This window comes from Ranitomeya imitator, chromosome 3 (assembly GCF_032444005.1).
Source record: "Ranitomeya imitator isolate aRanImi1 chromosome 3, aRanImi1.pri, whole genome shotgun sequence".
NCBI classification, from domain to species: domain Eukaryota; kingdom Metazoa; phylum Chordata; class Amphibia; order Anura; family Dendrobatidae; genus Ranitomeya; species Ranitomeya imitator.
This window is the reverse complement of record NC_091284.1, coordinates 38,604,955-38,622,395: the sequence shown is the minus strand read 5'-3', so window position 1 is coordinate 38,622,395 and position 17,441 is coordinate 38,604,955. Positions and strand designations below refer to the sequence as shown.

At 38.5% G+C, this 17,441-nt stretch overlaps 1 long non-coding RNA gene across 1 annotated transcript in view; it reads left to right on the top strand.

Annotated features, from left to right (window-relative positions):
• The window catches only part of LOC138672626 (uncharacterized), a 98,026-nt gene that overhangs the window by 21,467 nt on the left and 59,118 nt on the right, over window positions 1–17,441 (top strand). Inside the window, exon 2 of the long non-coding RNA XR_011319757.1 lies at window positions 16,417–16,516. This is a non-coding gene — a long non-coding RNA (uncharacterized lncRNA). The remainder of the gene's footprint in view (window positions 1–16,416; window positions 16,517–17,441) is intronic.

Here is a 17,441-nt window from a genome sequence, read left to right as displayed (position 1 = left end):
TCTATCTATCTATCTATCTATTATCTATCTATCTATCTATCTATTATCTATCTATCTATCTATCTATCTATCTATCTATCTATTATTTATCTATCTATCTATCATCTTTCTATCTATCTATCTATCTATTATCTATTATCTATCTATTATCTATCTATTATCTATCTATCCATCTATCTATCTATCTATCTATCTATCTATCTATCTATCTATTATCTATCTATCTATCTATTATCTATCTATCATCTATCTATTTATTATCTATCTATTATCTATCATCTATCTATTATCTATCTATCTATCTATCTATCTATCTATCTATCTATCTATCTATCTATCTATTTATCTATTATCTATCTATCTATCTATCTATCTATCTATCTATCTATCTATCTATTATCTATCTATTATCTATCTATCTATCTATTATCTATCTATTATCTATCTATCTATTATCTATTTATTATCTATCTATTATCTATCATCTATCTATCTATCTATCTATCTATCTATCATCTATCTATCATCTATCTATTATCTATTATCTATCTATTATCTATCTATCTATCTATTATCTATCTATCTATCTATCTATTATCTATCTATCTATCATCTATCTATTTATTATCTATCTATTATCTATCATCTATCTATCTATTATCTATCTATCTATCTATCTATCTATCTATCTATCTATCTATCTATTATCTATCTATTATCTATCTATCTATCTATCTATCTATCTATTATCTATCTATTATCTATCTATCTATTATCTATCTATCTATCTATCTATTATCTATCTATTATCTATCTATCTATCTATTATCTATCTATCTATCTATCTATCTATCTATCTATCTATCTATCTATCTATCTAATAAAATACTGCTTTTATTCCCTGGCTAATTGCTATATTTCTGCACTACAAACATAATAAAATGTTACTTTTTTCCCATTTAATAATTTAAGCAATTTTTTCTCTCCAAAGAATTATCCTGTAATCTGTGAGCATTTAATTCCTTATTTCTAGCCTTGAACATAATACACTGAGATTAGAATTAGACAATGTTACTTCAGTATGTAATAATGTGCTCAGTTATTTTAATCATTTTAAAATAAAAAAAAACAATAAATTTAACATTAAAATGCAGAGTTATAGGATACATATTAACGCTGTATTGTCTAGTTTTAGATACGGATTGTCAAAAGAAAAAAGCAAATAGAATAAATGTAATATAACAACATTATTGTATGAAATATTCCTGTTTATTCTCCTCTCATTCAGGGGAATGATTACTCATGCAATGTTTTATTGGTTTCTCCTATTATTTCTTTCTGATTATTTACTATTATTTGATAAATATAATGTTAGGAAATTGCTATTATTTTAGTGCAAATTTGACTATTTAACTTGGTTCTAAAAATCTATAAAAAGGTTCCAAATTGTGACAAAAATATTCAATGTTTTCTAAGCAAGGAAAAAATAAAAGTAACTTAATATTAATAAAATAATAACAAGAAAACACATAAAAGTCCTAATTTTCTGATTTCTTCCAAACATTTATTGTCTAAGAAAATCCAGATTTTTACTTGTCATAATTTAATTACTTTTTTTTCTGCAAATGGTAAGGTCTGTTATATATTTAACCATAATAACAAGTAAAAATTGTAAACATATTTAATATTTTTTATCCTTCTATATACAATATCTATACATGTATATCTATATTTATCTATCATGTAACGATAAAATATGTCGAAAATATATTGTTTTAAAAACAAAGAAGTATATAAGGCTTTTAATGTTTTTAAGCGTGTTTTTTTGTTTTCTTTTTTTAAAGATATTTTTGGATTTTTTTTCTTTTTCTTCACTTTTTAAAGATTTTTTTTCTATTTTTTTTGTATTTTTTTCCCAAGTCTTTTGCATTTTTAAAATATTTTAATAATCATCATAGCCATACATTATTTTAACATTGTCATCTGCAATGAGCTAATAAAAAGAGATTACTGTATATTCCTTGCATCTATGGTTTTAATATCTATAAATCTGCTTCCAATCAAAACGATAAAAATTTTTCCCCTTTTCCCTACGAAAACATAAATGGAAAATGTAATTGTCAGGAACTTTTTAATATTTTTTTTTTTTTTAAATGGAAAATTTAATAAGGAATTTTTAAATATTTTTTTTGCATATCAAAAACTTATTATACCGAATTCTTTTCATTTTAGGCTGCTTTTATATATTTTGATCTTTTTAGAAAACTGATAGTTTCTTCCCAATTTATTACGTTTTCCTAAATCTTAAAAACAAGGTTTAATTAAAAATAAAATGAAAATATGAATATTTATGATTACAATAAAAAAAAAAAATTGCAGTGTTCTAGAATAAATTAGATAAAGCAAGAATGGAAAAAAAAATAATTCTAAAATATGTATAAAAATAAATGACATTGACGGGATTCTCACTTCATAATTTTAACACTTTATTAGTGAGATGAATAAATATTGTATTGGTCGTATCTATATCGCATATACTTATTCAGAAAACGTATAAAACATTCGATTTTAACTCCTTCCGAACCAACTTGCCCATTCACCTGATATACGCATGGTCAGAGGGGAGTTAAAGAGATTTTAGCGCATTAAGTCGGAGTATTATAGGGACAAATTGCAGAAAAGTGTTAGATCACAGCTGATTAATGCGGATTATCTCTTTAAAGCTGCACGAATTTACATTTATGGTCATGCAAAAATATATGTAAAGGGAAACTGTCGGCAGGTTTTTGCCAGGTAATCTTAAAGCAGTAGGATGTAGGGGTAGACACCCTGATTCCAGCGATGTGTCACTTACTAGACTGTTTTTTTTTCTGCTTAAATAAGATCAAATGTTTTATCAGCAGGAGATTATCACTACAGAGCTAAGTGTCTGGTGCCTCCTGGTCCAACCACGCCCCTAACAGTGATTGGCTGCTTTCTGTGTACATTGGCATGTTGACAGAAAGTGGCCAATCAGTGGTGTGGGCGGGGTTATACAGAGCTCAGCATTTGAGCTCTGCTAGATCTGCAGCTGAGAAAACAGGGATTCTATCAGGTTTTTTTTTTTTTTAAATCGTCACACCTGTACACAGGTTATGCACGGTGTTGTAGCGCTGCCCCATTAGATTAACATCACTTCTGAAAAATATCTGCCACATTACTTTATACTGTACAAACAACTCCTTTCAGGTGGACTTCCCCTTTAACAACCTATATAATTGCAGGTCTGTATAAATAAAAACCGAACTTCCAGAATTTTATGGGATCTTATAAAGATGCCCCAATGAAAATCTATAAAGGGGCACATGGTGAGCGGCACTGCTCTGGTCACCCAATAATTGTGTACTGTTTCTTTAAATGGACACAAACCACTTGTCTATTACACAAGTGAAAACCAATGACCACAAATCAGCGGCGGCGGTGGCGGCGGCGGGGGGGGGGGCATCAGATGAATGAGATACACGTGAGACCGCGCACACGGCTGTGTCATGGTTTATTAACCCCAGCAGTGCTGGCCCGCGGCGTAATTCATGATGTGCTGCATCGTTCTATAAAATAATCGAAGTTTAGGATCCTAATATATTATATCCGAGAGCAGCTGAGGTGTATGATGGGGTTCTGCAGCAGCTGAGGTGTATTATGAGATTCTGCAGCAGCTGAGGGGTATTATAAGGTTCTGCAGCAGCTGAGGTGCATTGAGATTCTGCAGCAGCTGACCTGTATTATGATGTTCTGCAGCAGCTGAGGTGTATTATGAGGTTCTGCAGCAGCTGAGGTGCATTATGAGGTTCTGCAGCTGACCTGTATTATGATGTTCTGCAGCAGCTGAGGTGTATTATGAGGTTCTGAAGAAGCTGACCTGTATTATGAGGTTCTGCAGAAGCTGACCTGTATTATGAGGTTCTGCAGCAGCTGAGGTGTATTATAAGGTTCTGTTACTTATGACAGCTCGCAGGTTCGGGAGGTCTTGCCTGTCTAGGAGAGATCCCCATTTCGTGGTGATATAGGAGGACCCCCAATGATAAGCAGCAGCTGACATGTACATGGTTATTTTAAACTCTGTACGACTTCTGTTCTGTACAGATCCCATTTACTTATGGTACGGTTCATTCTGTTGTCGTCTCTGTTCCGGGGAAGGAGAAAACCTTCATTGTGAACAGAGGGCGATTTAGACGAGTAGATAGATGACCCTTTACATAATTGGTTAATTACGTTACAAAATTGGGGTTAATCAGCCCCGGCATTGAGACTGTCCTCCTAAAACTCATTTTTTGTGTTTTTTCTTTGTATTTTTGCACTCTGTGCAAGCCGGGGTGTGGCCTCCCTCTCCTGAGCTGGAAATTACATTTAAAGGCTTCCCCAGACTGGTGTCCATAGATTGGGACCCGGTCCTTTTGTCTGCCCTTATTCATACACTGAAGTCAACTCTGACACATGGTGAGGTTTTTTGTTATGATCAGGTGACCTTGGAGCAGCATGAAAACTTTCACTGGAGTAGGTGGTAACTATACTGACCGCAAACCCTGATCTTATCACCGCAACTAGAAGTAGCCATGGGGTGTGCCTAACAAAACCTAGACACCTCGACACAGCCGGAGGACTAAATACCCCTATAGATGGAAATAGGAATACTATCTTGCCTCAGAGCAGAACCCCAAAGGATAGGCAGCCCCCCACAAATAATGACTGTGAGTAGTAGAGGAAAAGACACACGCAGGCAGGAAACAGGATTTAGCAAAAGAGGCCACTTCTAGCTAAATAGGAAAGGATAGGACAGGATACTAAGCGGTCAGTATTAAAATCCTTCCAAAAATATCCACAGCAGAAAATACAAAAACTCCACCACCTAACTAAAGATGTGGAGCGTATATCTGCAACTCCAGAGAATCCAACCAGACTGAGAAAACACTGACACAGTCTAAGCTGGACAATAGAAAACAAATGAATAGCACAGAATATAAGCACACAGCATGTGTGCCACAGAAAAAGAAACAGACACTTATCTTTGCTGAATTGGCAGCTAAGCAGGAGAGGCCAGGCAGAGATCCAACACTTCCCAAGAAACATTGACAACTGGCAAGGACTAATGAGTCCTGCAAACCTAAATACCTCAGTCAGAATTGCAATCAGCAGATACACCTGTCCAAGACTGCAGCCCAGGGACAACTGCATTACCACCTACAACCACCGGAGGGAGCCCAAAAGCAGAATTCACAACAGTTTTTAATATTAGACAGCGTAGGACTATCCTGATCAGGGTCACCTTGCTGACGGTGGGATGGCTTTTATGCTGCTTTTGATCATAAACAGTATTACTAAGAACTCTGTGTTATTTAAATGCACTTTTGCTTTTTACATATTTAGTTACAGCAGGGTTTTTGCTCATTTTGTCTCTTGTAGGTTTTGTATGCTTTATGGCCAACGTGAACATGCATTTATGTGCTGTATCTATACCAACTTAAAGCAAGCTCAGTTTTTGTGTTGTTTCTCTGTATTTTTGCATTCTGTGCACGCCGAGGTGTGGCCTCCCTCTCCTGAGCTGGAAATTACATTTAAAGGCTTCTCCACACTGGTGTCCACATGTCAGGACCCACTCCTTTTGTCTGCCCTTATTCACACGCTGAGGTCAACTCTGACACATGATAAGGTTTTTAATATTTTGACAGCATAGGACCGTCCTGATCAGGGGCACCTTGTCGACAGTGGGATGGATTTTAAGTTATTTTTGATCAAAAACAGTATTTACTAAGAACCATGAGTTATTTAAATGCGCTTTTGCTTTTTCCTTATTAGGTTACAGCAGGGTTTTTGCTCACTTTGTTTCTTGCAGGTTTTGTATCCTTTTCCTAAAAATGGTAGTCCTACATATTTATTATTTGGCCCTTGCATCGGCTGATATGTGGAGCTGCCGGATGTCACGTCCCCACCCATGTCATATTTGTGACCTAAAGACTCAAGGATCGTCACATATTTTCTAAGGCTAGGTTCACATTGCGCTAATGGGTTAACGCTAGCAGACTCCGTTACATGGCGAAATTGTCGCAATTAACGCCATGCAACGGATCCGTTAGCGCACCCATTGACGGCAATGTGCTAACGGATCTTTAGCGCATCGCTGGCGCATGCCATTTTCGGCACGCGCTAACGATGTCCCGTTAGTTTCGGGGGGACCGCGGATGCTGCTTGCAGCGTCCGAGGTCCGTTCCTCGCAATCGCAGATTGGGTATTTGCGCTAGCGGGATCGGCAAACGCGATCCCTTTTGGAACATTGCGTTAGCGCAGTCCGTAGCGCTATGCGCTAAACGGCCTTGCCCTAACGCAATGTGAACCTAGCCTTTCTCCTCAATACCCACCACTTTAATTTCCACCTCGGCATGCTCTTTAGGGCTTATATTTTGACATTTTATTGACATTTCTAGATGCCCCAGTGTCGGGATGAATTATTTTAGTTTTGTATATTGCTATTATTTGTGGCATTTACAAATAATGCAGTAACGATTTCAATGTGTCTTTGAGGAACACAACCCTTCTGTTTTACCGTCAGTGGGGACAATACGGGCAATGGAGTAAGACAATGTAAACTCATCAGGCTGGACCCGGTACACCGCCCTTCCCCAATTGTCCCCCCACCCGAATCCAACACAAGCGACGACGTTAATGCTAAGTCAATAGATGTGAAAAGCTTGTTAGTACAGGCCAACTTCCCCGGCGCTCTCCTCTGTAGGTCTGGCTTTGAGCAGTAATTGTTTTCAGAGAGTGATGACTTCAAGCCAAAATATTAGTCTCCAGCTTAGTTTTATTATCCAAACCTTAAGTGGCATATGAACCCCCCGCCATTCAGTGCTGCGCTCCCACACACACTACACTTCCGTCAGATGGCAAGAAGGGAATTCATATTTGTACTCCTAACATGGTTCTAATAAGTGCTGAAAAGTGTTTTATATGAAGCCGGGACGGACATAAAACCGTCAGAACTCTTTAATATTTATCTAATTAGTGCGAGGGATGGAAGGGGATGAAATCGCTCATTTCCTTGTTAAAGCAAGACTGTCGGGAGAAGCGAAGGGGAAATATGGAGACGATCAGGGGAAGAAAAATAGTATCCCTTGATCTGTAATGACTTATGTAGGTTGCGTTGAAATTAGCAAGATGATCAACACTTCCATGGTCAAGTGTCCACTTCGTTACTCCGTAGACTCCATCACAGTGTGAACTTCACACTCGAATTCCAGCACCTTTTTTTATTTACTTGGTTCTTTTCACATTATGCAATTGCAAAATACCAGCGTTTGAGTTGTTTCGGCTGATGAAGTTCTCACTGTTCTCATCGGAGTACAGAGTATCGAAGGGGATGCAGGACAACATAGTGCAACTCTTTGGCTATTCTCTAGTGTGTTGGTGGCCAGGTTTAGAACTATAACACTATGGCGCCCCCTCCTGACCTGGGTAGGTATAGCTATAATATATTAATGCGGAGGCAGGTTTACAGGGGCAGATGTTTGCCCCAACAAGCAATGTTCACTGATATTTCCAAGTTGATCGGCACTTGTTTAAAAGCCTTTAACACCAATCAATGCACACGAAAGGGAGAAATAACAATTAATACAATTATACGGTCTTCATACAGTTCACATATTATTGGCAGAATGTCATCAATGTACTGCCAACAATGATGATGGAAAATTTTTGCTCGTTCGTTGGCCGATAGATTTTTACACATAGTCAATGAACAGGAATAGAGATGGACCCATGGAAGTTCGGATTTGTTGAGTTTGCCCAAACTTTAGTTCAAAGTTCGGTTCGGGTACCAAAAACTTGACCCCGGACCTGAACCACGTATAAGTTAATTGGGACCCGATCTTTGGTGCTCTAAAATGGTCATAGTAAGGGCTGTGGGGCTGAAAAAGGAAGCAAAATGGGGGTAAGAGAAGAAAAATTTCCCTGCAAACAAATGTGGATAGGGAAATTACTTAAAATAACATATAATATAAAAAAAAAATCTTGAACCAGGAGGCTGAGGTTCAAGTGGAGGAGTAGAGCAGTGCCTTGTGTGTGTATTTTACTTTACTTGTTAATAAATAAATGAAAAAATGATGTGGCATCCCCCTTATTTTCACACAGCCAAGGGAAAGCAGACAGCTGGGGCCTGGTCTTATTATGCTGGGAAGGGGCCAATACCCATGGTCCTTCCTAGACTATTAACCCCTTCACAACTGATAACGTATTGATATGTCATCGATAGCGTTCCTGCATTTGATGCAGGCTTCGGCATTACTAACCCTTTAGCTTGATGCCAGCTGACATTACACAGCTGACATCAACCCCAAAACTATTACCACGATTTCAACCACACCAGGGCAATCGTGAAGAGACGGAGGCTACTGAAAGTGCCAGAATTGGCACAGCTAATGGATGCGCCATTTCTGGGGCAGTTGAGGGCTGGTCTTATTACGCTGTGAAGGGGCCAAGTGAAGGACACTGTACAATAAACAATTAAATAATTTAAAGAAAACAAAGTGGGATTACACATATTTTTAATAACCAGCCAAAGGAAAGCAGACAGCTGTGAGCTGGTCTTATCATGCTGGGAAGGGGCCAATATTCATGGACCTTCCCAGCCTATTAACATCAGCCCCCAGTTGTCTGCTTTGCCTGAGCTTGTTATTAAAAATAGGGTGGACCCTATGTCATTTATTCAGGGCCTTCACCACTTTTAATAACCAGGAAAGGCAAAACAGGCAGCTGGGAGCTGGGAAGGTCCATGAATATTGGCCCCTTCCCAGCATGATAAGACCAGCTCACAGCTGTCTGCTTTCCTTTGGCTGGTTATTAAAAATATGTGCGATCCCACTTTGTTTTCTTTAAATTATTTAATTGTTTATTGTACAGTGTCCTTCACTTGAGCAGCGTTGCCACCCGTGATCTGGCAGGTATACAGGTCGATTCATGGGTGGGGCCAACCAACCATAGCCATACCTATCTTGGCATGGCTGTGATGGCTCCGGAAGTGCCCACAGCTTAAAGCTTGTTAATTGGCTGCGCTGCAGCCTTTCAACAAGCATTATTGAGCATCCGAACTCTGAGCAGTAATATGGACTTCTGAGTTCTGAGTTCAGCACCGTCCTGTCCGAACCTCGAACTTTACCATTCTGGATAGCTCATCCCTAAACAGGAGTGATCACAATGATCGCGTTCTAACCAATGCTCATTCAGATAAGTATTTCCCATGTAAAAGTGTCTTAGATCATATTTGAAAGTACATTATATATTGACTCATATACTTCCATTCCAATGTACTCATATCTAGCCATTGATAGTCATATTGCTTTAAAGTGTGCCGAATTTGCAGTTGAATCTTGACCACTGTCTTTGAACACCACGCAAAGCCCTCTGCTAAATAGCAGAGGGTGCAGTTCAGTTGCACCCTTGGAGAATGGTGCAGCATAGCATATATAAAAATTAATACTAGTGATGAGCGAATATACTCGTTACTCGAGATTTCCCGAGCACGCTCGGAGGTCCTCCGAGTATTCTTTAGTGCTCGGAGATTTAGTTTTCCTTCCCTCAGCTGAATGATTTACATCTCTTAGCCAGCTTGATTAAATGTGGGGATTCCCTAGCAACCAGGCAACCCCCACATGTACTTATGCTGGCTAACAGATGTAAATCATTCACCTGCGGTGCTGAAAACTAAATCTCTGAGCACTAAAAAATACTTGGAAGTCACCTGAGCGTGCTGGGGAAATCTCGAGTAAGGAGTATATTCGCTCATCACTAATTAGTACCCTTTAAAGAACTATTTGACACCATGATATATCTTCAACTATGAATTTACTAACTAATTTTCACCACCCATTCCATGTAGGCAAAAGTGGAATATGTTCCTTTTTCCAGGGATTGCATAATACCAAAATGGAATCTTGCTAATACCCATATGGTACTTACATATTTGCGGACTCTGAGGTACGCTTTTCCAGCAGGTAAGTGTAAAGGTGAAAATTAGTTTCACCATAGCTACACCACTTTTTTCAGGACACACCTACTATAAGCCTATTCCTTGCCTCCTGGATGTCTCATCTACACCCCCTCCATGTCTCTTCCACACCTCTTCCAAGACTCCTTAACTCCCCCTCCATTATTTTTGATTGACCTATTCATGACTATTTCACACTTCCTTGATTACTTTTTTACATCCTCTCCTTAATTCTTCCATACCCTTTCTATGACTCTTTCATACTTCCACACTTCTCTATGACTCTTACATAGCCCCTTCATGATTCTTCCATTAGCCCTCCATGACTCTTCCATAACCCCTCCACGATTCTTCCATAAGTCCTCCATAACTCTTCCACACTCCTCCATGACTCTTCCAAAAGCCCTCCATGACTCTTCTATACTCCTCTATGACTCTTTGATAAACCCTCCATAATTCTTAAATACTTCCTCAATGACTATTCCACACTCCTCTATGATTCTTCCACATTCCATCCATGACTCTACCATACTCTCTCGGTGACCTTTGCATGCCCCCTTCATGAGTATTCCACACTTTCACTATAACTTTTCCACACCTCCCCCAAGACTTTTCAATGCCCCATTCATGACTCTTCCATGCCGAGTCCATAACTCTTCCATACCCCCTTCATGACTCTTCCATACCTCCTTCATGACTCTTCCACACCTACTTCATGACTTGTCAACACTTTATCCATGGCTTTTCCACGTACCCTTCATAACTATTCCAAGAGCAATAAAGAGAAACATTTGGGACTTGGCACACATCATGGTGATTTTTCAACTCTTCAGAGGGTCTAGGACAGTGTTCCCCAAGTCTGGTCCTCAAGAGCCACCAACAGGTCATGTTTTCAGGATTTCCTTTGCATTGCACAGGTGATGGAATTATCACCTGTGAAATACTAAGGCAATCCTGAAAGCATGGCCTATTGGTGCCTCTTGAGGACCGGACTTGGGGAACACTGGTCTAGGACGTCTCCACTTTTGCCCTGAGAGTTGGAAACTATGGGTACATAGTGCATGTGATCATACAATGAGATGCCTTCACCACATACATATCATACACAATGAGATGCCTTCACCACATACATATCATATACAATGAGTTGCCTTGACCACATACATATCATACACAATGAGATGCCTTGGCCACATACATATCATACACAATGAGATGCCGTGACCACATACATATCATATACAATGAGATGCCTTGACCACATACATATCATACACAATGAGATGCCTTGGCCACATACATATCATACACAATGAGATGCCTTGACCACATACATATTATACACAATGAGATGCCTTGCCCACATACATATCATACACAATGAGATGCCTTGGCCACATACATATCATACACAATGAGATGCCTTGGCCACATACATATCATACACAATGAGATGCCTTGCCCACATACATATCATACACAATGAGATGCCTTGGCCACATACATATCATACACAATGAGATGCCTTGACCACATACATATCATACACAATGAGATGCCTTGCCCACATACATATCATACACAATGAGGTGCCTTGACCACATACATATCATATACAATGAGATGCCTTGCCCACATACAGTGCCATAAGGTGTTGCTATCTTCTGTAAATTCCATTGAGTCTTCACCTCTGTAAAATTCTGTTTTTCTTAGCTTTTTCTGATAACAACCTATGCGACATCAGTTATCGTTCTAATAGGGATTGTCTCCCTATCTTCCAAAACAAACTTCTACATTAGGATATCTACAGTCCCGTTTTGCAATCCAAAGATTTGGGAAAATCAGAAACTCATGAAAAGATGGGTGAGGGCAGCTGTACCGATTTCACCAGAAACGATTACTGGCTGCTTAGAATTAGAGACCTTTACAGAAGTGGCGGTCTTAAGGACATACCCTTAACGGGTGATTTTAACTTTGCATTTGATGATTTAAAAAAATAAGATAATAATTTGGAAAAGTTTTCTAACTATCTTTGAAATGCCAGTGTGGACTATAATCCTGGCTGTACTACAGAAATAAGACTTACTTATGCTTCTGTAACTTAAAAAAAAATAATCAAAAATCAAACCCCCTTTTGTACCAGATGCCACATAATAGGCTCCGGAGGTGGGGGACATATACTGTATATTTTGGTAACCCTGGGGGGGGGGGCAAATAAAATAAAACAAATCCAGCAATACAGAAAAGAGCCTTTCTGATCCTGTAGGTAATGAATTACATTGTACGCTCCCGCAGGACGGCTGTATCTGCAGCTACTAGGTTTATTTGTACTGCAGATTACATGACATGGGCACGGGTCTCCTTACAGGAGCTGAGGCAACGGGCGTCTTCCCTAGCAAGAAGGGCAATACGAGGTATTGTAGCCCAGCACCCGCTACTGATTATATCCAGATTCCAAAATGACGGAACCGTAAACCTCATTAAGTCACTTATAGAAATGTTGAAATGTGGAGCTGCTCATGGCACGTGAGGTCAACTACCATGTATATAGGGAGGGTTGTGATCCAGCTGTAAGTGACCCCATGTCTGTGTACGAAATATGTCATTCACCAGGTTTTACCCGAACCAGCTGATATGGGATAAATCACCGAGGATGGCGTCCAATTAACAGTGGCATACATAGATTCAAACAGCAGACTTGGCCCTCATTATGGTGCCAAGTTTTGCCATCGAGACATTAGATTAAAATAATCTGAAATGGCCGATTTTTACCATAATGAACTATCGCTGGCTGCTACAGCAGCCGACCTACTAACTTTCGTTATTGTTCTCAATGGTCAGACATGTTTGATTTTTTCGCTCAATATCAAACACTGGCTACGCCATTGACTCCAAAAAAATCCAATATCGGCCAAGATTGTCTGTACTGTATTTTGGGCCAATCATGAACAAATACAACCTCTGGCAAAAAATTATGGAATCATCGGCCTTGGAGGATGTACATTCAGTTGTTTAATTTTGCAGAAAAAAAGCGGGTCACAGACATGGCACAAAGCTAAAGTCATTTCAAATGGCAACTTTCTGGTTTTAAGAAACACTTAAGGAAATCAAGAAAAAAAAATGTGGTAGTCAGTAACGGTTACTTTTTTTAACCAAGCATAGGGGAAAAATTATGCAATCACTCAATTCTGAGGAAAAAATTATGGAATCATAAAAAACGAACAAACCAAAAAACCCTCCAACACATCACTAGTATTTTGTTGCACCACCTCTGGCTTTTATAACAGCTTGCGGTCTCTGAGGCCTGGACTTATTGAGTGTCACACAGGACTCTTCATCAGTCTGGCTCCAACTTTCTCGGATTGCTGTTGCCAGATCAGCTTTGCAGGTTGGATTCTTGTCATGGACCATTTTCTTCAACTTCCACCAAAGATTTTTAACTGGATTGAGATCCGGACTATTTGCAGGCCATGACATTGACCTTATGTCCTTATGTGTCTTTTTTCAAGGAATGTTTTCACAGTTTTTGCTCTATGGCAGGATGCATTATCATCTTGAAAATGATTTCATCATCCCCAAATATCCTTTCAATTGATGGGATAAGAAAAGTGTCCAAAATATCAACATAAACTTGTGCATTTATTGAAGATGTAATGACAGCCATCTCCCCAGTACCTTTACCTGACATGCAGCCCCATATCATCAATGACTGGAAATTTGCATGTTCTCTTCAGGCAGTCATCTTTATAAATCTCATTGGAATGGCACCAAACAAAAGTTCTAGCATCATCACCTTGCCCAATGCAGATTCGCGATTCATCACTGAATATGACTTTCATCCAGTCATCCACAGTCCACGATTGCTTTTCCTTAGCCCATTGTAACCTTGTTTTTTTCTGTTTAGGTGTTAATGATGGCTTTCATTTAGCTTTTCTGTTTGTAAATGTTTCCTAAAGTTCGGTCACAGACATTGACTCCAGTTTCCACCCATTCGTTCCTCATTTGTTTTGTTGTGCATTACCTGTTTTGGAGACATATTGCTTGAAGTTTCCAGTCTTGACACTTTGATGTCTTCCTTGGTCTACCAGTATGTTTGCCTTTAACAACCTTCCCGTGTTGTTTGTATTTGGTCCAGATTTTAGACACATCTGACTGTGAACAACCAACATCTTTTGCAACATTGCCTGATGATTTACCCTCTTTAAAGAGTTTGATAATCCTCTCCTTTGTTTCACTTGACATCTCTGGTGTTGGAGCCATGCTTCATGTCAGTCCATTTGGTGCAACAGCTCTCCAAGGTGTGATCACTCCTTTTTAGATGCAGACTAACGAGCAGATCTAATTTGATGCAGGTGTTATTTTTGGGTATGAAAATTTACATGGTGATTCCATAATTTTTTTCCTCAGAATTGAGTGATTCCATAATTTTTCCCCTATGCTTGGTTAAAAAGAGTAACCATTACTGACTACCACACTTTTTGATCTTGATTTCTTTTGGTGTTTCTGTAATGATTATCTGCTATTTCTGATAATATGATATTTGTACTATTATTAAAGCCTATAATCTTGGTATATATGACAGAAACCCTGAACATAGAGCCTTCTTGTGAACCTGTCAGGAGATCCATGGTGCACCAACCGTAAGTAGCAGGAGATGCGGACAGGCTATAGTTGACTCTGAAGTGAGTTGATCATGGGGAGAAGTTTCCACCCAAAGGCTTCCTCTGACTTTTCCTTGCCCAACTGGTTTTGATTGGCAGGTCTCATCCTATTTGCAATTAAGGATAGATATCTCAATCAAGTTTACATTGGACAGGAAGAATCTAGATCAGAGTTGTCCCATCACCCTTCTCCTGACTTTGTTTGTCTATATTCCATGCTTAACATGATTTGGGCAGCACAAATCTCTTGACCGGTTCCTTTTCTTTCTCTAAATACAGCCTGACTTAAACTTGTCTGCACATGTGTGATTTTTTCTTAATCAATATATATTTATTTCTGCTTTTCAGCCAATCCTTCACCCTTTCCAATGTCAAAGATTCAGTGCGATGCACTAGATCCATATCACAATACGTTGACCAATACAGAGAGTTGTTGGCACAATACCAACCACCCAGTACTTGGAGTTCCAGCCCTCGCCCCTTGTTTTTTGTAATATTCCCTTACGATGATAGGACGTTTTGTGGGCTGTCATCATAGTTTCATATGGGGCAGTTCAGTTCCTGGTCTAGACTGTGTCAGCCGAACGCCTTTTTCTACCTTATCGTAAAGGTCTCTATGTCATAAGGAATGTGAGGTTCTGTCAATAAGCAAAAAGTGGACTGAGGGAGTTGCCTTGATTCTTGCAACAGACTCATTATTTTTGCCATTCCGATTTAGACATACTTTATGTCTATCTTGACAACCCCAGTTCTGTTTGCTCCCATTACCTGCTGGTAGAGGCTACTAGTGGTGGGGGCCATCCACACACTCTGTGCTACCTATAACCTAACAAAAGATTATTTTGAATGTAGATCCATCAACATTTGTCAATAGGTGAGCCATACAAAGGTGGTTACAAGGGGGGGTTCATACCTCAACTCACAAAATTATAGCTCTGCAGGGTCAAAATTGTCCGTATTGACTACTAATCCTTTAAAGACATTAGCCTGACAATTGAGACTAGTGTTTTGAAGATCACTTTTCTGGCATCAACACTTTGATGCCTCAGCCCATTGTTTTGTTTGTAAGGGAACACTTAACCTAGGGAAACCTTGTTTCCTTCATATCAGATCTCCATGCATGGTGACAGCTAATGGTGGCCAAACTTGTTAGTCAAACTGATATTTCATCTGACTCCACTCATAATATCGACTGCTGAGGGTGCATGTTTGTTTCAGTAGAAGGAGGCAATAAGCCACTGTCAGACTCCAATAAAGAACTGGACATGTTAATTCCAGCATGACTAATCATTTTTTCTCCCAACATCAGAAGCCTAGAGAAAGCCACAAAAACATTATTTGCCTATATCAAACAACACTGCGGATTCTTAAAAGCTTCATCCTTGTGGACATACATAGATGAAAGTGTCAGGACCCAAAGATTTGGAAGGACCAGCCAAAGATCTAATGTTCTTAGGGGCAACTCAACAGTTGTTCAATGGAAGACATTGGAAAAATGTAAGATGTGGCATGTTGGACTTCGACATACCCAATACAAGAGCTGAGGGGAAGAAATGCTAACTAATGTGTATGGGCAAAGGGGCAAAATAAAGTAGTGGGTGTCAAGGACGGTGGAAGATGGATAAGTTTTGACCGTGTACAAAAACAAAAATATTTCATGGATAACCGGCCATAAGACAATGCATTTCGAAAGTGGACTTCTTTACCAAGGTAAATGGCTGGCACTTTGATTTTATCTTACAGACGGGGTGCTTCTTGGACTATGACGACGAGGTGCAGGCAGAAAAGGATCTATAACATGCTTCATTACCTTTGTGCCTAAACCCTAGCACAACTCATACAGGTGAGCACCTGACTATGTATATGTTTCGCCATATTATTGTAATTTAGAGGAGCACCATTGTTCTTTGTTTAATTGGTATCAAAACTAATGTGCATGTCAGATTTAGGCATGTCATCAGTATTAGGATCACAGAAGACGCTGTGATCTTTACCTTTCTGTATCTCTACGGAATGTCTGGGAAGGAAAAGAAACGGTTGCTAGGGATGCGAGAACCTATGTGCCAGATTCCAGATCTGTAGCAAATCTGATTTTTTAAGAATTAGTAGGGAAGATATTTGCTCACATCCCTTAGCTTTCAACCCCAGAGACTTTATTTTGTAAGGATCTCTTCCTCATCACTACAATAATAGGACACGTAAGAAATTCAGGAGTCTTAAACGATAGATACAAGAATAAGAAAACAAGTGCAAATTCATTTATATGCTAAGTTCTACTTAATTTTTGCCATTTTTCCATTTTGGTTAAAGGGGCAGAATTTGTTGATTTGTCTACGATATATAGAATAGAAATGTTATAGAATAAGAGAAATAACTAATTTGATTTAAAAAAAAGTGATAAATATATAAGTAAAAGTATTTTAGCCCCTAAATATAATCTTTAAAAATATATATGCCTATCACTAATTTAAAAAAAAACTGCCTGAAAATAGTGACATGAACGTAATAATTAGATAAAGAGAAAGAACACAAAAATGGGGAAAAAATATATAAAATGAAAAAAAAAATGTTGATACTAATAATATAATGCAGTGAATCAAAGTGTAATAATAATATTAACTATTACCGTATACTATAATTGAATCATATACAGTTTATAATAGTAAAAGAAAATTCTTACATAGCAAAACAAAGCAAAAAATTGAGAATAGTAATAATAATGATTATAAAATACTAATAAAATGAAAAATTTCAAAAAAGAAAAAACT